Below are 17,108 nucleotides of genomic sequence, written 5' to 3'. Positions count from 1 at the left end.
AGGAGGGGAGTTCATACAGTAATCAATGCAGTGCCCCGCTGTAACAATCTCCTAGTGAGAGAGAATATGGGCAGGGCTGTAATAACACACACACAAAGTCAGACTCATAAACAAACATTCACAGACCGGTACATGTTGGGAATCAGGAAGGAACACAATCACATACATACACACAACATGTGCATGCATGTACGTATTGTTTGTTCTCTCTTATGTCCCAATCACATGGCTATGTCTGTCTGTGTGAGAGAATGGACCTGAGAACAATGGACACCTTGGTAACTAGCTATAACACATCACAAGACCCAACACGTCCAAATGACCTTAGCTCCTCATTCAAACACACACACACACCTACCTACACATAAACATTACACCCACACAACATGACACTGGTAGGTCACCTGTAATGGTTATAGCTGTAAACACCAGGCACGTGCGTCAAACAACTCATTGTGGTAGAATTAACAACTTGAGAGTTTAACTGAAGTCCGTTTGAACTGAACAGTCTTCAGGTAATACTGCAGGTTATGTAAAAAGGGAAAACTGAAAGATTAGGGTCAGGTTAGCCTCATCGTGAGAGAGAGCGTGAGCGAAAGAGAGAGAAAGAGCGAGAGCGCATTGGCACAGAAGTTACTATGACATCTTTCCCTCCTTTCCAATACAGGTTTCACTGGACTCCGGAGGCATTAGATTAGACAGGCCTGGGGGAGAATCAAAGGGCCTTCCGCCCGTACAAGAGAGGAGAGGGGCCTTCTGTATAGAGGGGCTGGGTGGTGGTGGTGTGGGGTAATGACCACTTTCACTCTCCCTCCCTGCTATTGCAGCAGACCCTTGGCAGAGGCCCCGGCCTAGCTACAGCTCTATTGTCAGGTAAAAACCATTGAGCATTCCATTTGTTACCCATGTCATCCTGAGAAAGCTCTCTAACACAAAAACACCTCCCACTTCTCTGTTTAAAATGCACTGAACTAGAAACTCGGAGCACAAGATCGGTTAAGAAACAGCAGAACAGTGTCTAACTGCCTGCTAGAATCCTCATCTTACACTAGCAGCACCTCAGTGAAAATGTCACAAGGATAAAAAGGCCAGAGGTTTTGCTTTTCCTTAGTTCCCATGGTGGTCCCTAAATTCCACGGTGCAAATACATGACATAGATCCAGACATGAAACAATTGTTCTATTCCTCGATTTGCCAGATTTGTACATTATTTCTAAATGAAGTTATGGTCAGCATGGCTTTGAGTTGCTGTGGTAGTTTGCTCAGCTCAACAGTGCCAGTATATATGTTCTTACCAGAGGCGGAGTCACTGGCTTGTCCTTCCTGTCCTCGGGCTCGTGCAGTGGGGGAGATCTACGTGGGCTATACTCGGCCTTGTCTCCGGGTAGTAAGTTAGTGGTCTGTTGATATCCCTTTAGTGGTGTGGAGACTGTGCTTTGGCAAAGTGGGTGGGGTTATATTTTGCCTGGTTGGCCCTGTCTGGGGGTAACTTTGGACAGGGCCACGGTGTTCCCCGACTCAGTCTCCAGTTTCTATGCTGCAAAAGTCTATGTGCCGGGGGGCTAGAGTCAGTCTGTCATATCTGGTGTAATTATCCTGTCTTATCTGGTGCCCTGTGTGATCTTAGGTACGCTCCCTCTAATTTTCCCATCTCCCACTCTCTCTTTCCCTCTCCCCCATCCCGGATGACCCGAGCCATGCCTCAGGACTACCTGGCTTGATGACTCCTGGCTGTCCATGTCCCCAGTCCTGCGGCATTGGAACCCTGACCTGTTCACCGGATGTGCTGCTGATCCAGTTTCTGCTGTTCTACCTGCAGCTATGGAACCCTAACCTGTTCACCGGTCGTGCTGCTGATCCAGTTTCTGCTGTTCTACCTGCGGCATTGGAACCCTGACCTGTTCACCGGTCGTGCCATCTTGTCTCGGACATGCTGTTTCGACCCCCTCTCTTTCTCTCTCTCTTCCCCTGATAAAGTCGGTTAAAAACAATACACGTGTCAGTGGAGTGGAACTTTCTAAAACCAGACCAAGACGTAAAAAATATATATTCCTCCATCTGTTCATTAATTAATTTTTACAGCACACTCAAAATAGATACTTCTATAGTTGCCCTTGGCGGTTTTTCTGCCCTTCTCGTAACTGGGAACTCTACCTTGCTCAATAAAGATGTTGATTAAATAAGACTTTACTACTTCTCTGTTATTAACAGATGCTTGGGTTTGGGGGCAACAATAGTAGATAAGCATGGTGCATCTGGACTGGAGCCTCTTATGGCCATAAAACATAACGACTGTCTGACTAAAGGGCCCCATTTGTCTGTTATTCTGTTACACCTCATCAATACTCCAACACTGGCTTACATTCCATTCATCACACACACCCAGGCCTTTCTATAAAACACCTCTTAATTGAATGGCTACTTAACAGATCAATTTAGGGAAGCAACATCATTAAACAATGTCCAATTACAAGCTTTTTATCATGTGGCTAGCACTGGGACTTTGTAGAGGTGTTACAGGGTGTTACAGACTCAAAGCATCATGTTTCAGCAGGCAGGTGATCATAGAGAGGAACCTGAGGGAGAATGACAGCTCTGAGACAGGCTGCCTATCAGTTTACCCTCTGGAGGACGGGCCAGTGAGGACACTAACAGTAGCTGCAGGTGTTGGCTATGATGCATAGCTAAATAGAGTTCCCTAGCTATCGCTCTGTCTGCGACCCAAATGGCACCCTATTCCCTTTATAGTGCACTACTTTTGACTAGACTCTGGTCCAAAGTATTGCACTATAAAGAGAATAGGGTGTCATTTGGAACGCATACTCTCTTTGCCTGGTCAACTCCTGCTGTCAGCTAGTCCAAATCATCTCCATCAGCATAAGATAAACCAAACCAGTGTAAATTAAACATGACAACAGCCTGGCAGATGTTTCCTTCAAGACTCTAACTAACCACATACTTTATTGATGGAGATAGGAGAGAGAGATATTTGCATTGTTGTTTCTCCAGTACTGGGTCATGTTCATTAGGCACCAATCAAAACAAGAATAATAAATAAACTGACAAACAGGGAGGGAGCAACTACCTGGACTTGTCCAATCAGAAAACACTCATTTTCAGTTTACTGTATAAAAGGTGATGATATGCTATGGTGGGCCCAACTGAACACGACCCTGGTGTATCAGCCATGTTAGTGGAAAACAACAGGCTGACTGGCTGGGACACACTAACAAAAAGAGGTCTGGTTTACATTATTGATAAGTGCAGATGGATTTCAGCCTGCAGGAACAGGTGAGGTCATGTTCAGGTACTGGAGTCACCTCTCTCCATTACCCACCCAACAATGATAACTACATAAAGTACAAAAACATTGTTTTTGGCTGAACTCATACCTTCGGGTGTGTATTGTGCAGTAGGTAGGCGTGTCCCTTGACAACAGCCATTTCCACTGTAAAATCTACCTTGTTTAAACAGGGAAGTGTGGAGGAGAAACAAAGGACTTCATCATGATCATCATCTACAGCTCACTAACATTATGGAACCATCGTTAGGAGGAATGGCTTTGAAGATGTGTTGGGACAGAGGGTCAAAGAAAGAGCTCACTGGCCAGAAATGTTGGAAATGTCCCTTTGATGCCAGGGCCCCATTTCCTCTTCCTCTGTTGCTATGCAGAACAATGCAGAGCTCTGCAATCTAGGAAATCCATAGGCAACGTGTTTTTGTTTGGTTTTGTGGACCTTTGGCTTGATGGTTGTTTGGTGAGCGATCAGCCTTTTCACATAAAGCTGAGGGAGGGGCTGTAGACCAAGTGTTTAAAATTCTAAATGTACATCATTAGTGGTGAGACGAGTTAGCAAGTGAAAGCAAGCACAAGTGAAAAGGTCGATTGGGAATCTATCAGAGACAAAAGCAGAGAGAGAGAGAGAGGGAAGGAGAGCTCCAGCCTCCTCCCCAACCAGCCAAGATCAAGGAGACAGCAGAGGCAGGCTGGGTAGATCCACTCCGCACCAGTGCTGGGCTCGACACGATAACGTCAATCAGAACGTTCCCCCAGGCCACACTGCCCCCAATGGGCCCCTCTCTTCCCATCACTGAGCCTCTCCCCCTCAGCACAGACAGACCATGGGAACAGCAGGACTCCTGCTTCAATCCACTCTACCAGGGCTGCTTCAAAGCCCCATTTCAATACATACATGTACTGTGTAACTGGGAGAAAGCAGAGGCAAACTCATCCAAGAGACGTTTAGGTATTGCACTTAAAATAAAGAAATTCCCTTCCCCCATTCTATTCCAATGTACAGTTTTTTGGTTGTACAATGTAAACAATGGGCAGGTCAATGAGCAGGTATTATCAGAGGAAGAGAGACCACACCCAAAACAGTTTTCCTGAGGAGAAGACAACACTAGCCTATAAACAGTGCTGCTGCTTGCTGCTGTGTTAGGGAAGCCCTACAGTAAGTATGCAGCTCTTGTCCTATGGGATGAGGCCCCACATGCACATTTTAGGTGTCTGCTAGCAGCTACCTGGGAGTCTTGTGCACCAGAACTCTGCAATAGCCTGGGGACACAATTAGCTAGCTGGAGGCCCTCGAGTGTGTCACAACTAGGAACAGTCTGGCAGTGTGCCAAGCCAACACCCTGCACCCACCTGCCACCCTAACTACCTAAACAAACAGCAAAATAACTGAGGATATTACGAGGCTACACTGGAAAGAGATAAGGACCTGCCTCAGTCACAGGGAACACACTGGCTACCTGGGTTGTTTTTGTCACATTACACTGAGAACAATGAATGAAAAATGCTTCTCTCCCCACTGATGATTCCATCAGCCGAGCTTCAGTGGCTGAGATCAGAGCTTCAGAATTCTAATCACACCGTGCTGAATTATTTCTCACCTGGGCGTCTAGTCTACAGGTAACTCACTAACCACAGAGTATCACATACACTATATAAAACCGTACAGGCTGAGAGATGAGGGATGGGGAATAACTGCCTGAGCAGATACAAATATACTGTCCATAAAACAGACAGAACAGAGATGACAGAGAAAGAGCATGGAGGAAAGAGAGTAATTAGTTGCAAAGACAAATTAGCTAAAATAAAAAGCAACAGAGCTAGTATAGAACTTATTCAACAATTGATTAAACAAATGATCAAGCTTGTTGACAGAGTGAGTAAATAGGGTAGAATGGACTACTGGTGAAGTCTTCCCAGCCTCTGAGACACATGACAGCAACAAACACTAGGCTGACTGGGAGGTTCACCACAGTTCACATTTCAAAGACTTCTCTCTGTAACAAATGAATGAGAAGTCATTCATAAAAATAAAAATGCAAGTTTATTTTTGGCTATCGGCCATATTTCATAGCCCAGACTGCATATAGGCCTCTTGCCAAAAGAACTGGGGCAAGGACACCCCAGTTGAAAAGAAAGACACTTTGCACACAAAGAATAAGACTGAAGCAATGTCCGAGACCACACACTTGATAAATCCCACTGTGTGTGTCTCAGAGCCGATACACCCACCACTAGGCCTTCTAACACCCCATTCAGTGTGAATACAACAGCATCCTCGAAAGAGGCATTCCTGTCGCCATGATAACCCCGCCCCCCACTTCTCCTCTCCTTTCCTTTATTGACTGAGTGCGATGACACCTCCCCTGAAGTCCCCTACCCCCTCCCCCAGCATCCATTGAGGGGACGCAGTCTTGTGGAACCCTCCCCAGCTGTTCCATTCTCATCTGCTGAGTGTGCGGTGATGGTCTGGGGGCCAGAATGGATTGACAGGGATAGGGTGACATGATCAAATCCCTATGAGTGGGGAGTGTAGAGGTCTGGGGGTCGGCGTGATAAGGCATGGGTTGACCGGGATAGGGTGACTTGATGACCAAGCCCCTGTGGGGTACAAGCAGGGCTGGAGCTGATGTTAGCCTAGTGCCTTTACAGTGTACAGTACACCCCTCTCTACAGCCTAAGGCAACCTGGCTGCTGGAAACCAGTCAGTCCCTGTATCACTGTTTCTATAGCCTAGTGGCAGCATAACCCTGTGCAGATCTCTCTGAAGCTATGAACAGAGGAAGCCAAGTCACCCCTCCATGGGGTGTATGGGAGACCTTACTAATGTGCTCAAGGCTTTCTTCCAATTCCCCTGATTATGTTGCTCTAATGTTTGGGCTCAGTGCCACAGACGACAGGTTGGCAGCAAATGTTGTGCTAAAGTAAAACAGATGCCTATCAAATACAGTTAAAGATCACCGTCATGGCAGAACTGGCCCATATGGCAATTAAACTGTGGAGCCATGCAGACAGACATCGCCCACTTAAGGCGTCCGCATGCTTCCAGGCCGAAACAGTTCGGAACAGTTTGTGCATATATTATGACGACATTTTGGACTTTTTTTTTCAGCTGTTCGGGAACAAATTTTTTTCTTAAGGCAAGCCCAAGTCAGTAGCCAGAGTCTATGCACCTTTGTCGGTGATTGGTCAACAGTAGGGATTCTTCAATAAAGTATTTGTAATTCAACGAGAGATTACTCGTTTTCATGCGTTTTCTTTGAGAAATACTGCACCAAACATCTTAGTTAGATGGAAATTTGCACGACTAAGATCTCCACGGCAAAAACGTCTTAATTAATGACAGACGCACAATTGGGTGACAGACGCACAAACCCAGCGTCGTCCGGGTTAGGGGAGGGTTTGGCCGGTCGGGATGTCCTTGTCCCATCGCGCTCTAGCGACTCCTGCGCATGCACGCTGACACGGTCGGCAGTTGTACAGTGTTTTCTCCGACACATTGGGGCGGCTGGCTTCCGGGTTTAAGCGAGCAGTGTGTCAAGAAGCAGTGCGGCTTGGCAGGGTCGTGTTTCGGAGGACACATGGCTCTCGACCTTCGCCTCGACCGAGTCCATACGGGAGTTGCAGCGATGGGACAAGACTAACTACCAATTGGATATTACGAAATTGGGGAGAAAAGGGGGTTAATAAATAAATACATATTAATTGTTTAAATGACAGAACTCTTGAGTTATCTTAGATAAATTGGGACTACTTTGAGGAAGTATGTCTCAAAGCACTGGCTAGTGTCTCAAAATGGCCAAACAGCACTCTTGCCGCTTTTTTCTCGTTTTTCAAGCGAAGGTCTTTCAAGGGAGTGTGTGAGCACACTCGTTCGGTTCGGCTAGCCGCCAGCCAAACTGAAGCATGCTGACGCCTTTAGCCATCTGAGATCAATACCACAAACAGAAGACCCACCCACAAACACACTGGCTGCCTGTGGCCTGAAATAACTCTGTCAATAACTCAGTCAGTCAGGATGTGGACTGGCTGGATCTAGACTAGAGAAGGTTCGTCACATTAGTCAGACCTGGGGTTCTTCATACATTTCAGATCAGCCAGGGGCCTCATAACTATCTAGACTAGAGAGGGTTCTTCGGGTCTCAGACCGATCATGGGCCCTCCTTACTGGGGTCATCACGAATAAATCGGATTAGTGTTTTAGAGACACACTGTTGCACACGGCCCAGCGCTCTGGGGGTCTTGGGTAAATACACTGCTCAAAAAAAATAAAGGGAACACTTAAACAACACAATGTAACTCCAAGTCAATCACACTTCTGTGAAATCAAACTGTCCACTTAGGAAGCAACACTGATTGACAATACATTTCACATGCTGTTGTGCAAATGGAATAGACAACAGGTGGAAATTATAGGCAATTAGCAAGACACCCCCAATAAAGGACTGGTTTTGCAGGCGGTAACCACAGACCACTTCTCAGTTCCTATGCTTCCTGGCTGATGTTTTGGTCACTTTTGAATGCTGGCGGTGCTCCTCCATGTGCTCGCCAGAGGTAGCCTGACTGCCATTAGGTACCGAGATGAGATCCTCAGACCCCTTGTGAGACCATATGCTGGTGCGGTTGGCCCTGGGTTCCTCCTAATGCAAGACAATGCTAGACCTCATGTGGCTGGAGTGTGTCAGCAGTTCCTGCAAGAGGAAGGTATTGATGCCTATGGACTATCCCGCCCGTTCCCCAGACCTGAATCCAATTGAGCACATCTGGGACATCATGTCTCGCTCCATCCACCAATGCCACGTTGCACCACTGACTGTCCAGGAGTTGGCGGATGCTTTAGTCCAGGTCTGGGAGGAGATCCCTCAGGAGACCATCCGCCACCTCATCAGGAGCATGCCCAAGCGTTGTTGGGAGGTCATACAGGCACGTGGAGGCCACACACACTACTGAGCCTCATTTTGACTTGTTTTAAGGATATTACATCAAAGTTGGATCAGCTTGTAGTGTGGTTTTCCACTTTAATTTTGAGGGTGACTCCAAATCCAGACCTCCATGGGTTGATACATTTGATTTCCATTGATAATTTTTGTGTGATTTTGTTGTCAGCACATTCAACTATGTAAAGAAAAAAGTATTTAATAAGATTATTTCATTCATTCAGATCTAGGATGTGTTATTTTAGTGTTCCCATTTTTTCATCGGTTTCACACTGTGACAAAGCTGTCTTTAGAACCAACAAGCCAACACACAGACTAGAGTTTATGGATCTGTTGATTGTGGCCTGTGGTCTCACTCCTCCTCAATTGCTGTGCGAAGTTGCAGGATATTGGCGGGAACAGGAACACGCTGTCGTACACATCAATCCAAAGCATCCAAAACATGCTCAATGGGTGACATATCTGGTGAGTATGCAGGCCATGGAAGAACTGGGACATTTTAAGCTTCCAAGAATTGTGTACAGATCCTTGCGACATGGGGCCATGCATTATCATGCTGAAACATGAGGTGATGGCGGAAGATGAATGGCACGACAATGGGCCTCAGGACCTCGTCACGGTATCTCTAAATCGCCATTGATAAAATGCAATTGTGTTAGTTGTCCGTAGCTTATGCCTGCCCATACCATAACCCCACCATGGGGCACTCTGTTCACAACGTTGACATCAGCAAACTGCTCGCCCACACGGCGCGATACACGCTGTCTGCAATCTGCCCGGTACAGTTGAAACTGGGATTCATCCGTGAAGAGCACACTTCTCCAGCGTGCCAGTGGACATCGAAGGTGAGCATTTGCCCACTGAAGTCGGTTACGACGCCGAAATGCAGTCAGGTCAAGACCCTGGTGAGGATGACGAGCACGCAGATGAGCTTCCCTGAGATGGTTTCTGACAGTTCGTGCAGACTTTTTTGGTTGTGCAAACCCACAGTTTCATCAGCTGTCCGAGTGGCTGGTCTCAGACGATGCTACAGGTGAAGAAGCTGGATGTGGAGGTCCTGGGCTGGCGTGGTCTGCGATTGTGAGGCCAGTTGGATGTACTGCCAAATTCTCTAAAATGACATTTGAGGCAGCTTAGGGTAGAGAAATGAACACTCAATACCCTGGCAACAGCTCTGGTGGACATTCCTGCAATCAGCATGCCAATTGCACGCTCCCTCAAAACTTGACACATCCGTGGCAGTGTGTTGTGTGACAAAACTGCACATTTTAGAGTGGCCTTTTATAGTCCCCAGCACAAGGTGCACCTGTGTAATGATCATGCTGTTTAATCAGCTTCTTGATATGCCACACCCGTCAGGTGGATGGATTATCTTGGCAAAGGACAAATGCTCACTAACAGGGATTTAACCAAATTTGCACACAACATTTTTGAGATAAGCTTTTTGTGAGTATGAAACATTTCTTGGATATTGTATTTCAGCTCAAGAAACATGGGACCAACACTTTACATGTAATGTTTATATTTTGTTCAGTATATGCCTGAGTCCGTCCAGGAAACCATCAACCATGCTGGGTTACATGGAGCAGCCGCTGACCCACAGGCCAACCACATACAGGTAATCAAGCTGCTACACCAATGTCAGCTTGTGGGCTGGAGTTGATGGAATCTAGTGTATGGAACCTCTTCCCCCTACAACCTAAGTGGAGCAATTTCTTTAGTATTCTCCCTGTGTACGAGTCTATCCAGGAAAGTGAGGAAACCATATTAAACAGGTCCTGTTCCTTCAAATCAAATGTTAATTGTCACATGCTTCGTAAACAATGTGTAGACTAACAGTGAAATGCTTACTTACGAGCCCTTGCAAACAATGCAGAATACAAAAATCTAAAATAATAGAAGAAATTAGCAATGATAGTTTGGCTATATACATGGGGTACCAGTACTGAGTCGATGCGCAGGAGTACGAAGACATTGAGGTAGATACTTTATGTACATATAGGTAGGGGTAAAGTGACTAGGCAACAGGATAGATAAGACAGTAGCAGCAACGTATGTGATGAGTGTGGAAGTGTGTGTGTGGCGAATGTGTGCCTGTGTGTGAGTGTCAGTCTAAGTATGTGTGAGTAGAGTCCAGTGTGTGTGCATTGAGTCAAGAAGAATTACTGTACAAAAGGGTCAATGCAGATATTCCGGGTAGCTATTTGGTTAACTATTTAGCAGTCTTATGGCTTGGGGGTAGAAGCTGTTCAGGAGCCTTTTGGTCCTAGACTAAGCGCACCGGTACCGTTTGCCGCGTGGTACCAGATAGACAGTCTATGACTTGGGTGGCTGGAATCTTTGACAACTTTTTGGACCTTCTCTGACATCGCCTGGTACAGAGGTCCTGGATGGCAGGGAGTTCGACTCCAGTGATGTACTGTGCCGTACGCACTACCGTCTGTAACGCCTTGCGGTCAGATGCCGAGCAGTTGCCAAACCAAGCAGTGATGCAGCCAGTAAAGATGCTCTCAATGGTGCAGCTGTAGAATGAGGATCTGAGGGCCCATGCCAAATCTTTTTAGCCTCCTGAGGGGGAAGAGGCACTGTCGTGCCCTCTTCACGACTGTGTTGATGTGTTTGGACCATTATAGGTCCTTAGCGATGTGGACTCCGAGGAACTTGAAGCTCTCGACCCGCTCCACTACAGCCCTGTTGATGTGAATGGGGGCGTGCTTGGCCCTCAGTTTCCTGTAGTCCACGATAAGCTAATTTGTCTTGCTGACACTGAGGGAGAGGTTGTTGTCCTGGCACCACACTGCCAGGTCTCTGACCTCCTCCCTATAGGCTAGCTCATCGTCACTGGTGATCAGGCCTACCACCGTCGTGTCATCAGCAAACTTGATGGTGTTGGAGTCATGCGCGGCCACGCAGTCGTGGGTGAACAGGGAATACAGGAGGAGACTAAGCACACACCCATGAGGGGCCCCCGTGTTTAGGGTTAGCGTAAACAAAGGTCAGCCTTTCCTCTGCTCATAAGCCACTGAACCACAGGGCAACCACCACATACAGGTAAACACGCCAGGCATAGATCAGAATGGCCAAAACACTAGGACTGGGAATGGTGCTCCCCATCTAGGGCACAGGAAACAGTGAGAGAATGTCAAGAGTACAAAAAAAGTCAGAAGCCTTGTTTTTGTGTTTCCCATGGCAGGGGTCTCGGGAGGGGGTTTCCTGCACTGGGGGGGGGGGGAGCACACACATCAAAGGTTAAAACTAATTAGAGAAAAATACTTGTGAGAAGGACAGGGCGAGAGTGTGAGAGCGAGAGCAAGCAAGAGTGTGCTAGGTAGGAAACAAGTGTGCTAGGTAGGAAACAAGTGTGCTAGGTAGGAAAAGGAAGAAAGGAGAGATGAGAACATAAAAGAAAGAAAGGAGAAAGGGAATGCCTGTGGCTCTTGTGCTGGTCTCTAGAGCTTTACAGGTGAATACCATAGCTAACAGTGAACAGTGAAGAAACTGAACACCTCTGGGAACAGAGAGGAGAACCAGGAGGCCAACTCAGAGTTCCCCATGCCTCAGCCCAGCTGCAATGCAGTGCAATACACTCCACACTGCCCAATCTACAGACAGACCCAAGCCAAAAACCATCTGCTTAATGCCTTTGCTGGCTAGACTAGGCTGCATTCAAAAGATGTATGCCTGTGCCATATGTAGGTCCATTTGCAGGGTGATAGGAGCATCACACATACACCAAACGACACAAAGCACAGGTGATTGATAGAAGGTACTTGAGGCATAATGACACTTAGCATAATACAGCAGGACCTCTGAGCTGTGTCCTGACTGACAACACAGTTCTCCTGTAATAAATCTGAGAATGAAGGAGTCATTTTACAGTGAGGTGGGGGTGGTGGTGGGGTGGACTGCCCTGACTCTCCAAACAATAGCCGGGGTGAGGAGGAGGGAACCCAAAAATGTCGCCCCTCCCCCCGTGTCCCCATTGTCCACGTTCTGGTGGGATGCTTTATGGTGCAGCGCACAGAGATTGTTATTTGGGAGCTAATCTAATTTGGGGAGAGTGTAGAAGGGGGGAATCAGGGGATGCAGACCCAGAGATGATCCCTGTGAATGAATAGGGACCCTGCCTGCTGTCTCTGACCTACAGTGTGTAGTACTGTGTATGGGGCTCAATGGGATGAGAGTAAGTCATCATAATATCTTCACGTCGGTCTCCCATTCCTGGATGAAATTGGGGCCCCGCCAGCACAGTCTGGGTGGCTTTAGCAAGCAAATGTGAGACAGGCTTTAGGTTTAGACCGAAATCCAGGCTAAGCTGGTATATGTATTAAACTAGTATTAGATTTGGCAGTTATTGTTAATCCTGGATGGGATGCCACCAGGAGGACCCCACCCTTTGTGACACGCAGAAATAGGCTCACACATTCATTCTACACACACAAAACGGCTGGACTTTTCCCTTGTAAACTGGTATTTTAAACGTATTATCAATCCTTAAGGTACAAAGCTCAAAAAATATTTTATAACAGCATAGGGTCCAGATGAACGGTAAAGAGAGAATACTTTTTGGTCCAGTTGCCAGGTTGTAGTGTATAGTTGGGGGTTGGTGTGGGGGACTGTAACACTGCTTGCTAGGCCATGCTTTCTATAAGCATGTCAGTTCTGAGCTGTGTATGGCAAAGCTGTGAAACTGTTTTCGGTTTAACTCAATCTAAGCTCAATATCAAATGAATTTCCTGTGTGACTAATACACAGATACGATTGGTGCCTTAGATGAGTTGTTTCCAAGCTGTGGGGTGCGTGTCAGCAGGGGGAGGTGCTGCTAGCAGCTTTAAAACTGTTAAATGTTCTCTACACCCCATGACAAAATGTATAGAATTGCAGGAAATAAGCTTTAAACCTGCTAAATTCTCTCTCTACCAAGAAGAGGGGTGTGAACAGTTTGTGCCTGAACAGTGCTTGTGTCAATGGAAATAGACATGGCTTGTATGGTTTTAACAAACAACCTCAAAGAGAAGTGATAGATTGGTGAGAGATTAGTGATTATATACTGCCCTCCTATAGCAGCATCCTGCTGAGGAGGAGTGATCTAACTAGAATTTAATCATTGTATGCAACCCAAATGGTACACTATTCCCTACATAGTGCACTCCTTTTGACCAGAGCCCCATTGGGGGGGGGGCAGTATATAACCCCTCCCTGCCACTGCCACCAACCATTTCTCTCAGACGGTGGCTCACACATACAACAGGCAAGTCTGCAGTGCTCATCATATCTTATCTAGCCAGGCCTTCTGGGCATGCGTTTGTGTGATCAGAACTCCTTTTCAATGGTCAAATGTGTGATCAGATTACATTGTCCAGCCCTTACTGTACTAACATGGGCGCCCTGAGGGGGTAAACAGTTGGGAGGAAAGGAGGGAGAGACCTACAACCAGAGAGCTGCATGATCATTCAATGGTAGCTAAAGGGTGTTTGGTTGGTTTGCTATGCAGTATGCTGATTGCCATGGATTCATCTAGATCAATCAATGTCAGGGTCAATATGGAATCATGGTAAAGGACAAACAGATCTGTGTGATGGTGCGATGGTTGATGGGAGCCTGAGGTTAAATGTCAATGACATTGATTGATCTACATTAATGTGTGTCAATCAGCATACTGCATACCAAATCTACCAAACACTCTTCAGCTATAATAACACATCAGAAGACACACATTTCCCTCTACCAACCGACCAGCAGCCCTAATGGCCTGGGGGCAGGAACAGAACACAACCATACACCCATCCATCTTAACACTTGACACAAAGTGAGTTAACTCTGTTTGTGTGAAAGCAGTTAGCTAAGGCAGAGTAAAGGACAGAACACAACTGAGACTAATACGATCAGTCGTCTGAAATGAATGGAGAGTAGATGCATCGTGAGCACACTCATACACGTACACACGAGGCAGTGATATCTGTGTTAAACAAGAACCTCATCCTCAACCGCCTGATTGAGGGGAAATTAGGCATTAGCGGTCAGAGTGTCGAGGGGATAGTGAACCAGGACGGGACTGGAGTGACTTAGTTAGAAAACAAAACACAAGACCAGACGAGACGAGGCTAATCTAAAGTGAGAGGCCTAACGCATTACCAAAGCTAACCGTTTCTGTTAGCACGGCCCGGAAATCTTAAAACAGGCCTTCAGGGAGCTGGCGCCTGGAGGGGCTTTATAGTATCAAACACCACCAGCCACCTCCCCTCCCCCACATTTCTCCCTACTATACATATGTAGGCTACAGGGGAGGCAGATTACCGCAGGGCATGCCAGGCAAAGACAACACATCTGTTCTTGATCAGGAGGGGAGGAGAGTGAAACCCCCCCCGCCGCCGCCGCCTCCTCCTCCCTCTTTCTCCCCCGTCTCTGTACTCCCACAGCAGGATTGGAGCAGGACCTGGGAAGACATCTCTCTACCCCTCCACTGGCCATCATTTACTAGATCAGACAGACAGAAACCTCTGTAGAGAGGAGAGAGATATGAACCCTACTCCATTAAGCCCTACAGTCTTGACTCTCAACCACGTTTATCTGGTTTTAAACGTTCAATCCAAGAGGGAAAAGGTTCACTGAAAATGTCAAAACTTTAAGCAAGAAACCTTTGAGTTGCCATGTGGCTTGGTGAGTCTACTCACATGGAAGGTGAGTCCATGGTCTGAATACACCCACAGCTCTGTTACTCATTAGCCTAGTGTGTGTGTGTAAAAATGTAAACATGAAGCAGACCAAACTCTTTGGTCCTTTAAAAACCTGCTGTATGTAAAATAGTGTGTGCTTTAGATTGGAATATAAATGAGACTCTGGATGACAACATGTTTGTTTCCAACATTAAGGCTGTTTTCCTAAAGAAGTTAAATGTTTTGTTTCCTTGCCACGTTACTAAGGAGTAACGCGATACTGGCATCGTCCCGGCCCTGTGTGTCCTAGGTTCAGACCTAGCCTATCTACCTAATGAAAGGGGCCTCCCTGCCAGTGCCATGGGTGTATGCACTTCACGAGGAGCACTGAGTTGCTGCAGTCACACAACACACGCTAATTAAAAACACTGCTTCAGAGGCACCATCTATGTTGCCCATTGCTTTAGCAACTATAACAAACCACTAAGCTGCTATAACAAAATCTACTTTGAAACAGAAGAATTACAGAATGAGGCTCTTTTCTTATTGATGAAAATTAAGGAGATTCACACTCAATGCCAAGAGTGTGCAAAGCTGTCATCAAGGCAAAGGGTGGCTATTTGAAGAATCTCAAATATAAAATATATTTTGATTTGCTTAACACTTTTTTGGTTACTACATGATTCCATATGTGTTATTTCATCGTTTTGATGTCGTCACTATTATTCTACAATGTAGAAAATAGTAAAAATAAAGAAAAACCCTTGAATGAGTGGTGTTCTAAAACTTTTGACTGGTAGTGTAGATCAAATATCTTGCATAACACCGTGCAGCTATATGTGAGGAGAATGTAGACATGTTGTTAATCTTGCTACCTAGCTCTGTATAATATGAATGACACTTTATGGATACCATTACCGTACTTTTATATTCGTATTAGGTGTAAACATACATTTTTGCTATACTGAAGTTATGCCTACTTGATGCAACAAATGTTGTTAGCTAACGTTAGCTAGCTAGCAGCTGTGTCATTGGCTGTTTGTCTTGCAGCTAAATGAATGTTTATGGACGAGAAAATAAACCATTTAAATGTTGGTTTATTGAAGAGTGTAATATGGTTCTGTGCATTAATCAACAGTTGAATATGGTCGATGCATGAAAGGTTGCTTGCATAACATTAGCTAGTTGAATAGTTTACGGTACATTTAAACTGCGAAGCAAGAACTTCCCAAACCCTCTCTCAGCTCTTGACATTCCCATTGCTAATGCGAATTGAACGCTCTTCAACGGGAATAGCCTCTCACATTCAGAGAGAGTGAAAGTAAACTGAAAGAGGGAGACTAGCCTAACCTCCATAGACAGTATTTGTGGTGATAACATAACATTGCTTAGTTAGGTGTGAACAACTGTGAAGCAGGTGACACCATAAACATACAAAGCGGGCACAGATTTGAAACTTTGGACCTGGCCGGGCAGCCAGTGGCAGGGTCGGGAGGTGTTTGAATGCAGTGCGAGTGTGTGTTTGTGTCTGTTACAGCCAAAGGCTGCGTTTGAATTGAGTGTGTAACGTTTGTAGTTGGGAAACCGAGGAAACAGAGAAGGAATGTGTTGACAGAGGTCAGCCAGGAATCGTTGGGTCGCTCTCCGCTGTCTCACCGTGTGTGTGTGTGTGTGTGTGTGTGTGTGTGTACTGGATTTCACCAACTCAATTACAGTGGACTAAAAGTGTAAGCCTAGTTTCTTCTAAAGCTTTCCCTGGGAGGACTAGCAATCATGATTCTTAATGAAACACTACTAGCCTACTCCATCTAAAGATAGCGTGAGGGGAAGCATTCTCCTCTCTCCTCCACTTTTTCCAGATTACTATATTTACAGGTTGTGAGATTAAACCTACAGCAATGTAGAAAAGACAGACTACTGTCAGTTTCTGAGATTCGTTAATGACTGACCTACCTCTACCTGCTAAAAATATTGCGACAGAATTATCACCACAACATTTAACTAATTAAAACAAAGATATTGAGGATATCATGTATTAGTAATGGTTTGATTATGGAGATGTCAGTGTAAGGACAGCAGACAAAACAATAAGGAAACATTACTCCAGGGATAACCACCAGACCCCAGTAGCAAGGTCTAATCCCCAGGCTGTTCTGGATGTTCACACACACCAGCTGCTGTCTCATCCCCAAGATCAACAGAGACCACACACACCTCCCG

General features: G+C 46.0%; 1 protein-coding gene across 1 annotated transcript in view; it reads right to left on the bottom strand.

Annotated features, from left to right (window-relative positions):
• The window catches only part of LOC121538921 (protein Daple), a 74,475-nt gene that overhangs the window by 48,934 nt on the left and 8,433 nt on the right, over positions 1-17,108 (bottom strand). The window lies entirely within an intron of this gene.

The sequence above is a fragment of the Coregonus clupeaformis genome, chromosome 25, assembly GCF_020615455.1.
Source record: "Coregonus clupeaformis isolate EN_2021a chromosome 25, ASM2061545v1, whole genome shotgun sequence".
Taxonomy (NCBI): Eukaryota; Metazoa; Chordata; class Actinopteri; order Salmoniformes; family Salmonidae; genus Coregonus; species Coregonus clupeaformis.
This window is presented reverse-complemented; position numbering and strand designations above follow the sequence as displayed.